Raw genomic sequence first — 14123 nt, forward strand, 5'->3', positions numbered from 1 at the left:
GCCGGACTGAGGTTCCTACTCGATAAATCATCGGCGTTGTGATAACCCATCATCCCAAAAAGACGACATGGCAACACCTCCCAGTGCACGAACCTTCAAACCGTGCATGGTGACAACAATACAGTTTCAGTGGAAGACATCACGCATGAGGAAAAGAACGAGATTCAGGCAAGAGTTGTCATGGCCCCCGTGCCTGGTTTGACTCGGTCCAGGAGCCTCGGGACAGAAAACCCGTGGTATTTTAAATTTACAACGAAAGTCTAAACAGGATCGTTTTGAACTTGAAAATGCCCGAGTTTTATTTATTTATCATTTGGGATAAACCCCGTAATTTACAGTGAGGAATTTCATAATTCCTTTTATTTTACAAAACATGTTGATTTATTCGAGCCACTACTTTAAGCTTGGGAGTGCTCCAGAGCACTTGCACTTGATTCAAAGTAGGTCACCTGAAACATGTTGTAAAAATATTTTGTCAGCGGGGAAATACTGAGTGAATCATTCATTTTAATAAAAAGACATGTTGTTATAATTCACAGTATTAAGAGCGATTACAATGTTTCAATGTCAACCAACTACCCACAGTATTTGTCACTCAACCCATTGGACCTTATTGTCCAATGGTGTCTGTGACTATGGTCATATCACGCCTTGGCTAACTCGTTATCCAATGGTGAAGGTTACCAAGTAATGTATACAAAACCCCACATACCGGCTGTAAGTGAAGACTACAAAGACTTAATCCCTGTAATTATAACTTTCGAAAATAACTTGGAGTTTTGTAAAACAGTTGATAAAAAGAGAATGACTCACATTGTAAGTTTAACGAGCAGTGTATAAGCCTACTGATTAGCCTTGTTTAACCTAATTTAAATAACAATGCACACAAACTGGGTTAGTAACTAATACAGCAATTACGACAATTCACGAGATTCAACCCTCACAACAAATGACAAAGTGCGATACTTAAATATCCAGCGGATTCGCGACGAATAACAGAGCATAACCCAGATTTGGGCAATACCCAAATATCCTGTCAGAATCACGACGAATAACAAAGTATAAACCCTAATTTGAGCAGCACTTAAACATTCGTTGGATAGTTTCAATCGATCGGACGTTGAATCGTAATAGCGATCGAGTTAATACCCGGTATTGTGGTAGCCCCTCACTATATGAAAACATACTTTTGAACAGCTTAACTTCGTTTTCGATCAAAACTTTCGACACAGAATGAAAGCCCCTGGGCTAGGCTATTTATAGCCTGAATTTAGGTTTTACGCGGCCCGCATAAACCTAAGGGTGACACTTACGCGGCCCGCGAGGCCGCCTAGTCTAGGCATAGGTCTGGTTAGTCATGGACTAGACTTAACAGATGGGCTATACGTGGCCCATATGCTTATCCGGATAGATTTCAAGTTGACGCGGCCCGCGTAAACATCCTTTACTTTTACGCGGCCCGTCTGAAGCTCTTAAACGTTTATCCGGTTGATTGATAAGTTGTAGCGGCCCGCGTAAGGTTAAGCTGTATACTTACGTGGCCCGCCTAAAACCCAGAATTTTGTTTTTCTTGATTTTCAAGCTGGTTAGGGTTTTAGGGGTCCGGGTTTTAATGTATGATTAAGTTAGGGACATTTTTGAAGGTCCTTACATCCTCCCCACCTTAATTATAATCTCGTCCTCGAGATTTTTTGAAATAGATGTGGATATCTGCGCTTCATCTCTGATTCCAGCTCCCAAGTATATTCAGGTCCTCTCTTTGAATCCCACTTGACCTTGACTAGCACCAGTCGTTTATGTTTGAGAAACTTAATCTTTCTCTCTTCTATTTGAAGTGGTTTTTCAACAAACTTCAACTTTTCATTTACTTGCACATCTTGGAGAGGTACTACCAAAGATTCATCAGATAGACATTTCTTGAGGTTGGATATATGAAACACATCATGTACCCCAGCTAATTCTTCTGGTAATCGTAGACGGTAAGCAACTAGTCCTATTCGTTGGATCACTGAAAATGGTCCTATGTATCTTGGGCTCAGCTTTCCTTTCTTCCTAAATCGTACTACTCCTTTCCAAGAAGAAACTTTTAAAAGTACCTTATCTCCGACTTGAAATTCTAACGGCTTACGACGATTGTCTGCATAACTCTTCTGGCGATCTCGAGCTGTCTTTAGTCTTTCCTTGATCTGCGTTATCTTGTCGGTGGTTTCTTGCACAATCTCAAGTCCTGATAATTGACTTTCTCCTATTTCTGCCCAACAAACTGGAGTTCTACACTTGCGTCCATACAGTGCTTCGAATGGGGCAGTTTCGATGCTTGAGTGATAACTATTGTTATAGGAGAATTCAATTAAGGGCAAATGATCATCCCAATTTCCACCAAAATCTATTACACACGCTCTGAGCATGTATTCCAAGGTTTGAATGGTTCTTTCACTTTGTCCGTCTGTTTGGGGATGACAAGCTGTACTTAAATTTAATCGAGTACCCATGGCTTCTTGAAAACTTGTCCAGAAGTGTGAAGTGAAACGACTATCCCTATCCGATATAATAGAGAGTGGAACTCCATGTAAGGATACTATTTCATCTATGTACAACTTGGCTAATCTTTCCATGCTAAAAGTTTCTTTCATGGGTAGAAAATGAGCTGACTTGGTTAATCGATCCACGATTACCCAGATCGCATCATTACCTTTTCTGGTTTTGGGCAACTTGGTAACAAAATCCATAGTTATTAGTTCCCATTTCCAAACATGCATTTCCAATTGCTGGAGTAACCCTGAAGGTTTCTGGTGTTCTGCCTTAACTTGTGAACAAGTAAGACACTTAGATACATAACTAGCTATGTCCTTTTTTCATACCTATCCACCAGAAATTATTTCTTAAATCTTGGTACATCTTATTATTTCCAGGGTGCATAGTATACCTAGATTTATGGGCTTCCTCTAAAATTTTATTCCTTAAATTTCCCTGTTTAGGTACCCAAATTCTTTTCTTATGGAATCTCCAAATTCCATCAGCTCCTTGTTCCAATTCTTTTATTCGTCCTTTCATTTCTTCAGCATCATCCTTGATTGCTGTAGTTTGAACATTCCTTAATTGTTCCATTAAATCTAATTGTAGATTTAATCTAAGAGCACGAACTCGTCTTTGTTTTTCGTGGTATTTACGACTTAAGGCATCTGCAACTACATTTGCCTTTCCTTTGTGATATTGAATATCACAGTCGTAGTCGCTTAGAATTTCCATCCATCTCCTTTGCCTCATGTTTAATTCTTTTTGCCCAAATATGTATCTTAAGCTTTTATGATCCGTATAGACAGTAAACTTACTTCCATACAGATAATGTCTCCAAATTTTAAGGGCAAAAATTACCGCTCCTAATTCTAAGTCATGAGTCGTGTAGTTTTCCTCATGCTTTTTCAATTGCCTTGAGGCATACGCAATTACCTTTTTGCGTTGTGACGTGACCGTGTCGTCCCAATCAGTCAAAAACCCAATTAAACCTAGGTAGCTAGGGTAAGTCGGGTATCGAATCCACGAAGAGCAGGTGGTCAGTATTGCACGACCCGTTCGATTAGTTAGACTATTTACAAATAATGTACGAAGTGATTATGAAGTTTGCTAATTTTATTTGTTTAATTAGTTTGAAAGGATATCGGAGTGAACCGACAAATTGATATTATCTAAAACAATGATTTATTAACTAAACTTGTAAAACTAAACTACTTAATTGGAAACAAGAATTAAGAATACGGATCACACCCGGTTTCAGTAATTGCAAGTCCTAGGGTTCCTACATGTTTTAATTCAACGCAATTGCATACGATTAGCGGATTTAGTGTACCGTGACTTAGGTGCCAATAACTATCAACATCCCGAAGAACGGACAAGAATGCACTTTGTAATCAACACAAGTAAATCCTAACCACGACAACGCATAACTACACATAACCATTTCGCAAAGTCATAACTTTTAACATCGTTCGACAATTTACGAATACGAAACAAATGTAAACTATTGTCAATGGTTTCAAAAATCAATACAAGTTATCACAAAGTCGAATCAAAGAACAAATGCACAAACCCTAGAAAATAAAGCTACCTACACCGGGGTGAATCCGACGAGGCTAGCCGCTCATGATGTGTGACAAATCTTCAAAAGCTTGATATGGTCGATGGTGTTGAGTGATGAAGTTGAGAGCCGGCTGCGTCCCGCTCGTAACCGTCACTCCCCTTGTGTTTGATCGATGATCAATGTATATTGATGTTGGTCATGCGTTTTGAAAACTCCCAATTAATTCTATACGACTGCCCCATAATCGATAATAGATGATGTGTTGGGCTGTGATATTGATGATGTTGATTGGTGAATTTATGGAGCCCAAAAGTGTTGATATTATGGGTGCCAAAATTCGAGATCATGGGCCCCCCTTTTCTTCACATGTGCCGCCCAATTCAAGCTCACTTTCACGTGTAACCCCCTTGCGCAAACCAGCAGCCATATTTCACTTTCTTGATATTGTCTGGCATGATATTTATTGTCACACCCCCAAAATACCACATGCGGAAACCCCCGCGAGGCATGTGACGTACCAGGATTCAGGCCACCAATCACATTGAACTCACAAATATATTTAAATAAAACTTTCATACATGAACATTAAGTGTTACAAACATTACATGTCGTTCGTTGTATACAGCGGAAGCATAATTCATTTGTTAAGTGTTTCATAAAACATGTGTATATAAACCGTTAAGCTTGTACTGCGATTCCATATATCTCGACCCATGACCACTCCAGCCTCCCAGACAGCAAGTTTCAAATGATATAAGCCTATAGACCTGCAAGCATGCAGACAAGTGTGTCAGACGACGCTGGTGAGTTCAAAGTTTGTTAACGTGCTTAGTTACCAGATGTATGTTTACGACAGTTCAACGTTTTGTTTTGATGTTGTTATCACTCGATTACCGTATGTGGCGACTAGATGTGAATGCCCAACCCCAATGCCTCCAATTAGGCATTGGTCATGATGCCAAGGTATCAAACAACCTTGAATAGATGTAAGGGGTCTTATATTTACACGATGTGAATGCCCAACCCCAATGCCTCTAATTAGGCATTGGTCATGAGGTCCAGGTAATTAGTTCACGCCCGTCCTTTCGGCCCGGTGTGAGGGTGCCAAACCTAATAGCGCTATCAACTAAATACCTCGTTGCTTCTTCAGCAACACGGTAGATGTATGGGGTCTTACATGATTTATACTGTGTTCAATAACCAACATCCCAAATAAACAGTTTACCCAGTATTCCTTTTAGAAACGTTTACCAGATGTCCCAAACCACCGGGACGCATGCTTAGAAAAGTGCAGTGAACTCACCTTTGTTTTGCTCGGTAAATTAAAGTACGTGTTCCCAGTTGGTCACTTAGTCCCTATTGTGGTTACCAATAACAGTTAGTTTCCTGTTCTTTTCAATCACGCGTGTAAAATGTTGCATATAGTGTACAAGTTATCACAGTCACATAACAAGCATTCGAATCACATACCAATTCACATCATAAGTTCACGTTTCACGTTAACATCTAGTAGCTAGTTCAACACCCACATGAGTGTGTGTAATTCAATTAGGTTATTGGCCCACCTAGTCAAATTTATCATGAACAATTAATATGAATATGAATCAATTATCGAAACCCTTGTTATTCGATCATGTCATTTGTGATATATCTACTGGAGTTCGGCCCCATGCTTCCCACATTTATAAAACACCCAAACACTTTGTCAATCAAGATTATACATACACATAAACATCAATTAACAATCACCTCAAAAAAAGTTAGGGTGATTAGGCCTTATTAGGCCGAACTGGGCTTACACTCAAGACATTGGGATTGGGCTGCATTTTGGTCCAATCAGAGTTATACTATCACAAATAATTGACAGCCCATGTGATTTTATAATTGTTCAAAGTTGTCAGTTGCATGTGTAGCACTTATCAAAGTTGTCGGCCATGTTCTAATTGGTTTAATCAAGGTTGCATGTGATTATTATACAAGCCTTTGTATTATTAACAGTAGGTTGGTATTTTGCAACAACCTTCAAAATCAAATAACAGAATACTTCCAACTACTCAACCTAGATTAACCGATTCATCATCTCCTTAACCCATCAAACACTTTTATATAATAGTTCTAATATTTGATTTGCATTATCGATTCAATAACATCCACTCGTCATATCCATATAATTAGGCCATCAATTAATACACACTAACCTATTCTAACTATTCAGTTTGTATTACATGCTCATGCAAAACATTATCACACATAAAATCACACATAACATAAACCATGACAACAATCATGAATCATGACAAGGAAATAAAATCTGCAAACAGAGGAGATTTATACTAACCGAAAATAGAGAAAGAAGGAGGAAAGCTTCGCGAACAAGAGTTGTTGTCGCCAGGTTCCAAAGGCTCTAGGGTTTCTACTCGACAACTCCTAATTACGTATCACATGTGGGTAAAAATATACCTAGCACTTAAGGGGGTGGGCTCAAACGAGCAGTTTGGGCCGGACACAAGTGGGCCGAGGTAATTCAACTCAAAGGTAGCCGAGGTGTGAAAGTGTAACCCACTTATGAGTGCGGCCCACTACACCCGCAAGCGCGTAACATATACGATCATAACTTACATTTAGTAAGTTTACTAAGATTACGAAACAGGCTTAACATAACTAAAGTTAACGGAGTTATAACAACGTAGCACGTTTCACATTGAAAAGGGATAATGGAACGTTGAAATCACAAGATTAACGTCACTAACCTTGAAAGTTCGGGTTGTCACATCATCCCCAACTTGAAAGAAATTTCGTCCCGAAATTTGACAAGTAAGCACAGAGAAATGAAGTGATAAATCAAGATTGTTGCGGATTTTCCCCAGGTGCCACATCATCCCCAACTTGAAGAGGAATTTCGTCCCGAAATGCACCAGTTTTACCAGAATTAAACTTGTCATCAGGAAAAAGTTGAGGATGCTTAAGCTTCATCTGATCCTCGCGCTCCCACGTGAACTCCGGTCCACGTCTTGAGTTCCAACGAACTCTCACAATCGGAATACGACTATGTTTACACACCTTGACCTCTCGGTCCATGATCTCTAAAGGTTCTTTGACGAACTGCAACTTGTCGTCAATCTTGAGCTCTTGAAACGGCACAATCGGTGTTTCATCATACAAACGCTTCTTTAATTGCGAAGCATGAAAGAAATCCTGAGTGTTCCCCAGCTCAGCAGATAACTCAAGTTTGTAGGTCACGTTACCAATTCTTCCCAGACTGTTGAACGGTCCCTCGTGACGTCAGTTAGGCTCGCCACACTTCCTAAGCGTTCCACACCCTCCCAGGATGAGACTTTCAACATGATGCGATAACCTATAGTGATCTTCCAGCGTTTCCCAAGTTTATTAGCTTTCCTGACGGTCACGCATTGCCGCCGCTCGACTCCCAATCCAAACAACCTTCCCAAGAGTTTCGAGGGCTAGTCCTGGATCAGTAATTAAGTTGTCAACCATCTCAGTCTAACAAAAAGGTTGGCATGATTGTCTATGTAATGCCTCAACAGAGCTGTCTGGTTACCAAGATGATAACTGCCGCAGTAGCACTCAACCATAGGTAAGAGTCCTTCCAATTTGCGCCAAAGCCAGTCACACACATGCTCGCAGCATGTCTTCGAGTGTCTGGATGGTTCGTTTACTTTGACCGTTTGTCCAATGCTCATGTCTAGACGTGAGTCAAGGGTGTTGTGCATTGTCTGTCATAAATCAAACATAGATCAAAATCAAAGGTAACTGGAGTTGGCACCTCGTGCCTAAAAGCCGCCTCTCTCAGAGGAATATTCAAAAGCTCTTGAAGACTCATCAGTTTCCTTGATTGCAAGAGAGTGTGCTGGTTACGTGACACAATCAACACTCACCCAGGTGATATTATTTCTGTTTTGAGTCGTAGGTAGTCTAGCGAAAACAATCCATAGCAGTCTGTGCTCAACTCCATATGGGTGTTGCTGGTAGCTGTTACTCCATCTTGATGTTCCCGCAAGTCAAACATTATTCACATACATTGCTAGGTGGGCCTTCATGCCCAATCACCAATACAAGATTTATAGATTAACAACTTTCATCCAAAACCCAGATGACTGGAATTTCGAGGCTGGTGTGCGTTGCCCAACGCAAATTCCCTACAGTTGCCGTATAATGAGATCCACATTCGTTCCATGAGGTAGCGAATATTGTCCGCCCTGCCAAAGGTTGCTTCTCCATGCCCCGCATGGATTCAATTTGAAAATTCTCTTCCTTCGGTTCTCCAGTTTGAATAGAAAGAGTTTGATCAGGTAGGTTAAAGTCGATAGTGAGTCGCAAAGCTTGTGCACGTTCAGGTTTCACAGTCGTAACCATTCGTAAGTTCCTTCCAGCGATGCCATTGCATGCTTTAGCTCTTTCGAAATAACGATACGCGGGAGGCCCTTGTGATCGGTCTAGATAACACATTTGGTACCGTCCAAGTAATGCCTCCAACTTAAATCCAAAGACCATGGTTTCCACCACAGGTTGGGACTCATGCCATTCTTCTTGTAACTCCCTTATGTAATCCATCACCATTTTATGTTGCATTGGCGTGTGACGAGGACTCTGATTCATACCGTAATGGTATATCACTTAATCATCAGTATTCCCGTGGTAGAAGCGATGCCCCATGCATTGCAGAGTTGGTTTCAGAAGCTGAAAGGACGTTCCCCTGTTTTGTTTCCTAAGAATTCACAGCTCCCCGCTGTGCTGAAGAGGTTAAAGCTGCGCAATCTTCAAAAATCCCACGATGAATCTGCGATAGTATCTAGCGAAACAAAGAAATTGCTGCATCCTCGAAGGGATCTCTGGTGTCGATCAGTTTCTAACTAAAACAGGTCTTAGCGAGATCCACGTGTATTCCCACTTCGTTGATTATATGACTAAAAAGGTATCCCTCGCATCCAGAAGTTACATTTATCAAGACTTCGCGTGGTGTGACTCCTCCTTTAGGAGCTCTCAAATAAATACAAAGCTGCCCATGATATTCCTTTCTCCTGGAAATGATTCAACATGTCGTCAATGAGCATGGTTGATTCATGTGATCCATACAGCTACTAGTGTGATGATTAGCTCGAAAGTCTTGGAATACAACGTTAAAATGGCCGCACTGCGCTTGGTATGTTGTTGCAGGCACATTGTCCCCTTAGACTACTTTCTGACAATAGCTCATTTGTTATTCAAACCTCGACTGGAAGCTCGACCCCCGCAACTGGTCGTCAGGTTGTCAATATATGGTCGTGGCAAACGGTTCTCAACTGTCACCTTATTGAGTTCTTGAAAATCAGCACACATACAAAAAAAAAATCTTATCTTCACGGATATAACCGGGGCTCCACAAAGCGAAAAGCTAGATCCGACAAAACTCTAGTCCAACAGTTCCTACAGTTGATTAGACAGCCCTTGCAACCCTCCTGGTGCAAGACGGTAAGAGTGCGTGTAGTCAGGGCTGCCTCTGGCGCGAGATCGGACTGAGATTTCGCCTAACAGTTATGGAAGTAAATCCGAAAGTTCCTTGGGTAGCATACCGAAAGGAATCACGAATGATTGGTGGATCCTCGATCCTCTGTTTCTTTAGCCCTAACATCAGTAATGGTTGCTAGTATAGCGGAGTAATCCCTCCGTAGACACTTCTGGCCTTCATATCTGAAATGGCGCTAACCTTTGCACCACTCTGACGCTCTAGAACAAATAACGATTCTCCACACAAAATTTTCTCCTCACTGGTGTATCTGCGTGATCTCTGGATAACCAATCCATACTAACTACTGTATTGCAACCATCAAAGGTAGTGGAAGGAAGGTCGATGTCGAACGCCTGTCCCCCAAGGTCGAGTTTGCATCCGAGCAAACATATGAGGCTTCAATTGACTTGCATCAGCCGATTCCTCAACAGGTTCGGTTTCAAAAAGCATCAGGGTTAAACAGAACAGAGACGAAGCGAATAGCTACCCATCCAAGCTATCGTGTTGCTATTACACCTGGTATAGCCTATGCCAAATACTAAATGTCCTTCCATGAGCTTCATTTCTAGTGTTGTTTTCGTCACGAGAATTCCTAGTACTACCGTCGTTTCCTTGGTTGTCGTCACCTTCATTGTCCATACTGTAAGCTACGATCACGAGTACCTTGATGTTGCCGCGACTGTTGCCTCTAGTATTGTTGCCTGTAACGGTGCCCTGCGTCCTTTCAACAACAAGGTCCATCTTTTCACATTCTGTGCCACGTCCTAGGGCACTGCTCATGGTGCGGGCGGTTACACAGTCTGCTCCACAGTCAATCGTCATCGATTTTGTCTCGACTGGTTTGTAAGAGTCGACTCCCATGAGTCGCTGGCTGGGGTTAAGGGATCGATTGGAGTCAAATCGCTGTTGTTCGTTGCCGGTAACTAGGGTCGTTCAAATGCTGTAGTCGGTAAATTTCTACACTCAACCTTTTGTCCATCGATCTAGCAAGTTGATTGAGTAATACGCGGTATGTTGCGAGAGTGTTACAGAAGTGATCGCACTTCTAGAGCTACGACGTCACGTATTGAGTTTCAGCCAATGAAGTGGAGTAAGAAAGGTATCGACCAGTCATTCGACGCTGCGACATCCAACTTAGGGACGTTTGGACCAGCACCTAACATTCTACATGGTTCGCTAGGCGTTCAGATGGGTGCTAAGGTAATACTCGATAGCATCAAGATTCGTAAGAATTCAGAGAGAGGTGAAAAGGTCACATTCAAGTAGGAGACATTCACTGCTATGAACCCTATAGACTTGTTACATTTCACATTGATCGAATAACAGAACAGAACCCCTTTTTCACTTGTTAAGCGTCACTGGGACTCGCATGCACCCCACATTATTATTATGTGTGCACCCACAATAATATTGTGATTTGCATGTTCATATCAGCTCCTCCTAACTCGTGTCAAATAGTTCCTCAAACTCGAGTAGCAAAAAAAGAATATCACAAATCATGAGTCATGAATGTCTAGGAAAATACCATACTATCCATCACATAACACATGCAAGTAATACACGAATTCATACTGTTGTGCTAAACGTGCAATCCCATGCAATTTCGTATGTAAGTGTTCACTAGTTATGCAGTGCAATGAGTAAACGAGAGACGAACCTTGCAGTCTGGAGCTGAGTGTCATGGCCGTATTCAGAACTTGTTCGGTTATAGTCTGGTTTTAGAAAAACATTTTAAAACCTAGTTCACTATAACCAGTGGTTCTGATACCAAACTGTCACACCCCCAAAATACCACATCCGGAAACCCCCGCGAGGCATGTGACGTACCAGGATTCAGGCCACCAATCACATTGAACTCACAAATATATTTAAATAAAACTTTGATACATGAACATTAAGTGTTACAAACATTACATGTCGTTCGTTGTATACAGCGGAAGCATAATTCATTTGTTAAGTGTTTCATAAAACATGTGTATATAAACCGTTAAGCTTGTACTGCGATTCCATATATCTCGACCCATGAACACTCCAGCCTCCCAGACAGCAAGTTTCAAATGATATAAGCCTATAGACCTGCAAGCATGCAGACAAGTGTGTCAGACGACGCTGGTGAGTTCAAAGTTTGTTAACGTGCTTAGTTACCAGATGTTTGTTTACGACAGTTCAACGTTTTGTTTTGATGTTGTTATCACTCGATTACCGTTTGTGGCGACTAGATGTGAATGCCCAACCCCAATGCCTCCAATTAGGCATTGGTCATGATGCCAAGGTATCAAACAACCTTGAATAGATGTAAGGGGTCTTATATTTACACGATGTGAATGCCCAACCCCAATGCCTCTAATTAGGCATTGGTCATGAGGTCCAGGTAATTAGTTCACGCCCGTCCTTTCGGCCCGGTGTGAGGGTGCCAAACCTAATAGCGCTATCAACTAAATACCTCGTTGCTTCTTCAGTAACACGGTAGATGTATGGGGTCTTACATGATTTATACTGTGTTCAATAACCAACATCCCAAATAAACAGTTTACCCAGTATTCCTTTTAGAAACGTTTACCAGATGTCCCAAACCACCGGGACGCATGCTTAGAAAAGTGCAGTGAACTCACCTTTGTTTTGCTCGGTAAATTAAAGTACGTGTTCCCAGTTGGTCACTTAGTCCCTATTGTGGTTACCAATAACAGTTAGTTTCCTGTTCTTTTCAATCACGCGTGTAACATGTTGCATATAGTGTACAAGTTATCACAGTCACATAACAAGCATTCGAATCACATACCAATTCACATCATAAGTTCACGTTTCACGTTAACATCTAGTAGCTAGTTCAACACCCACATGAGTGTGTGTAATTCAATCAGGTTATTGGCCCACTTTAGGAGTGTGTGGCCTGATACAAGTGTACGGCCCAGCAGACCTGATGGTTACAAGAGTGTACATGTTTAGCCCAGTTAAGTTTAGAGTCCATACAAGTGTGCGACAAATCCCTATTTGTGCGGCCCACTATGATCACGCGTGACCAGGTTGTGCAAGGCCCAACATGACTGGCCCATCAAGTATACAATCAAACACTTCTGTACAATCTATTTCTTAGCCTAACATGGCTCAAATCATCCAACAGTAATGATCATCATAACATGAATTCATAATACAATCATCATTCATGTTCAACACCCTAACTCAATGTTCATTTGGATCGGCTCACAACAAGTTCCAGCTACACGGCCCTAATTCACCTGTCATTGCTAATCACTCTCCTAATGCTTAATCACCATTCATTACATAAATCAGTATTTCATCACCACTTGATCCATATACAAAACATTAGATCACGGGTTACATACACATTATTGGTTCTAGTTCCATCAATCCACATGCTCACTATAATTGTCATACATGACTGGCTCTAAAGATGTTCCATATGAATTCAACAAACAAAACACAACAGCATGCCATTCACATGGATTCAAACAATTTCACAAACTCCCACCTAGTCAAATTTATCATGAACAATTAATATGAATATGAATCAATTATCGAAACCCTTGTTATTCGATCATGTCATTTGTGATATATCTACTGGAGTTCGGCCCCATGCTTCCCACATTTATAAAACACCCAAACACTTTGTCAATCAAGATTATACATACACATAAACATCAATTAACAATCACCTCAAAAAAAGTTAGGGTGATTAGGCCTTATTAGGCCGAACTGGGCTTACACTCAAGACATTGGGATTGGGCTGCATTTTGGTCCAATCAGAGTTATACTATCACAAATAATTGACAGCCCATGTGATTTTATAATTGTTCAAAGTTGTCAGTTGCATGTGTAGCACTTATCAAAGTTGTCGGCCATGTTCTAATTGGTTTAATCAAGGTTGCATGTGATTATTATACAAGCCTTTGTATTATTAACAGTAGGTTGGTATTTTGCAACAACCTTCAAAATCAAATAACAGAATACTTCCAACTACTCAACCTAGATTAACCGATTCATCATCTCCTTAACCCATCAAACACTTTTATATAATAGTTCTAATATTTGATTTGCATTATCGATTCAATAACATCCACTCGTCATATCCATATAATTAGGCCATCAATTAATACACACTAACCTATTCTAACTATTCAGTTTGTATTACATGCTCATGCAAAACATTATCACACATAAAATCACACATAACATAAACCATGACAACAATCATGAATCATGACAAGGAAATAAAATCTGCAAACAGAGGAGATTTATACTAACCGAAAATAGAGAAAGAAGGAGGAAAGCTTCGCGAACAAGAGTTGTTGTCGCCAGGTTCCAAAGGCTCTAGGGTTTCTACTCGACAACTCCTAATTACGTATCACATGTGGGTAAAAATATACCTAGCACTTAAGGGGGTGGGCTCAAACGAGCAGTTTGGGCCGGACACAAGTGGGCCGAGGTAATTCAACTCAAAGGTAGCCGAGGTGTGAAAGTGTAACCCACTTATGAGTGCGGCCCACTACACCCGCAAGCGCGTAACATATACGATCATAA

This window comes from Helianthus annuus, chromosome 13, assembly GCF_002127325.2.
Source record: "Helianthus annuus cultivar XRQ/B chromosome 13, HanXRQr2.0-SUNRISE, whole genome shotgun sequence".
In the NCBI taxonomy this organism is placed as follows: Eukaryota; Viridiplantae; Streptophyta; class Magnoliopsida; order Asterales; family Asteraceae; genus Helianthus; species Helianthus annuus.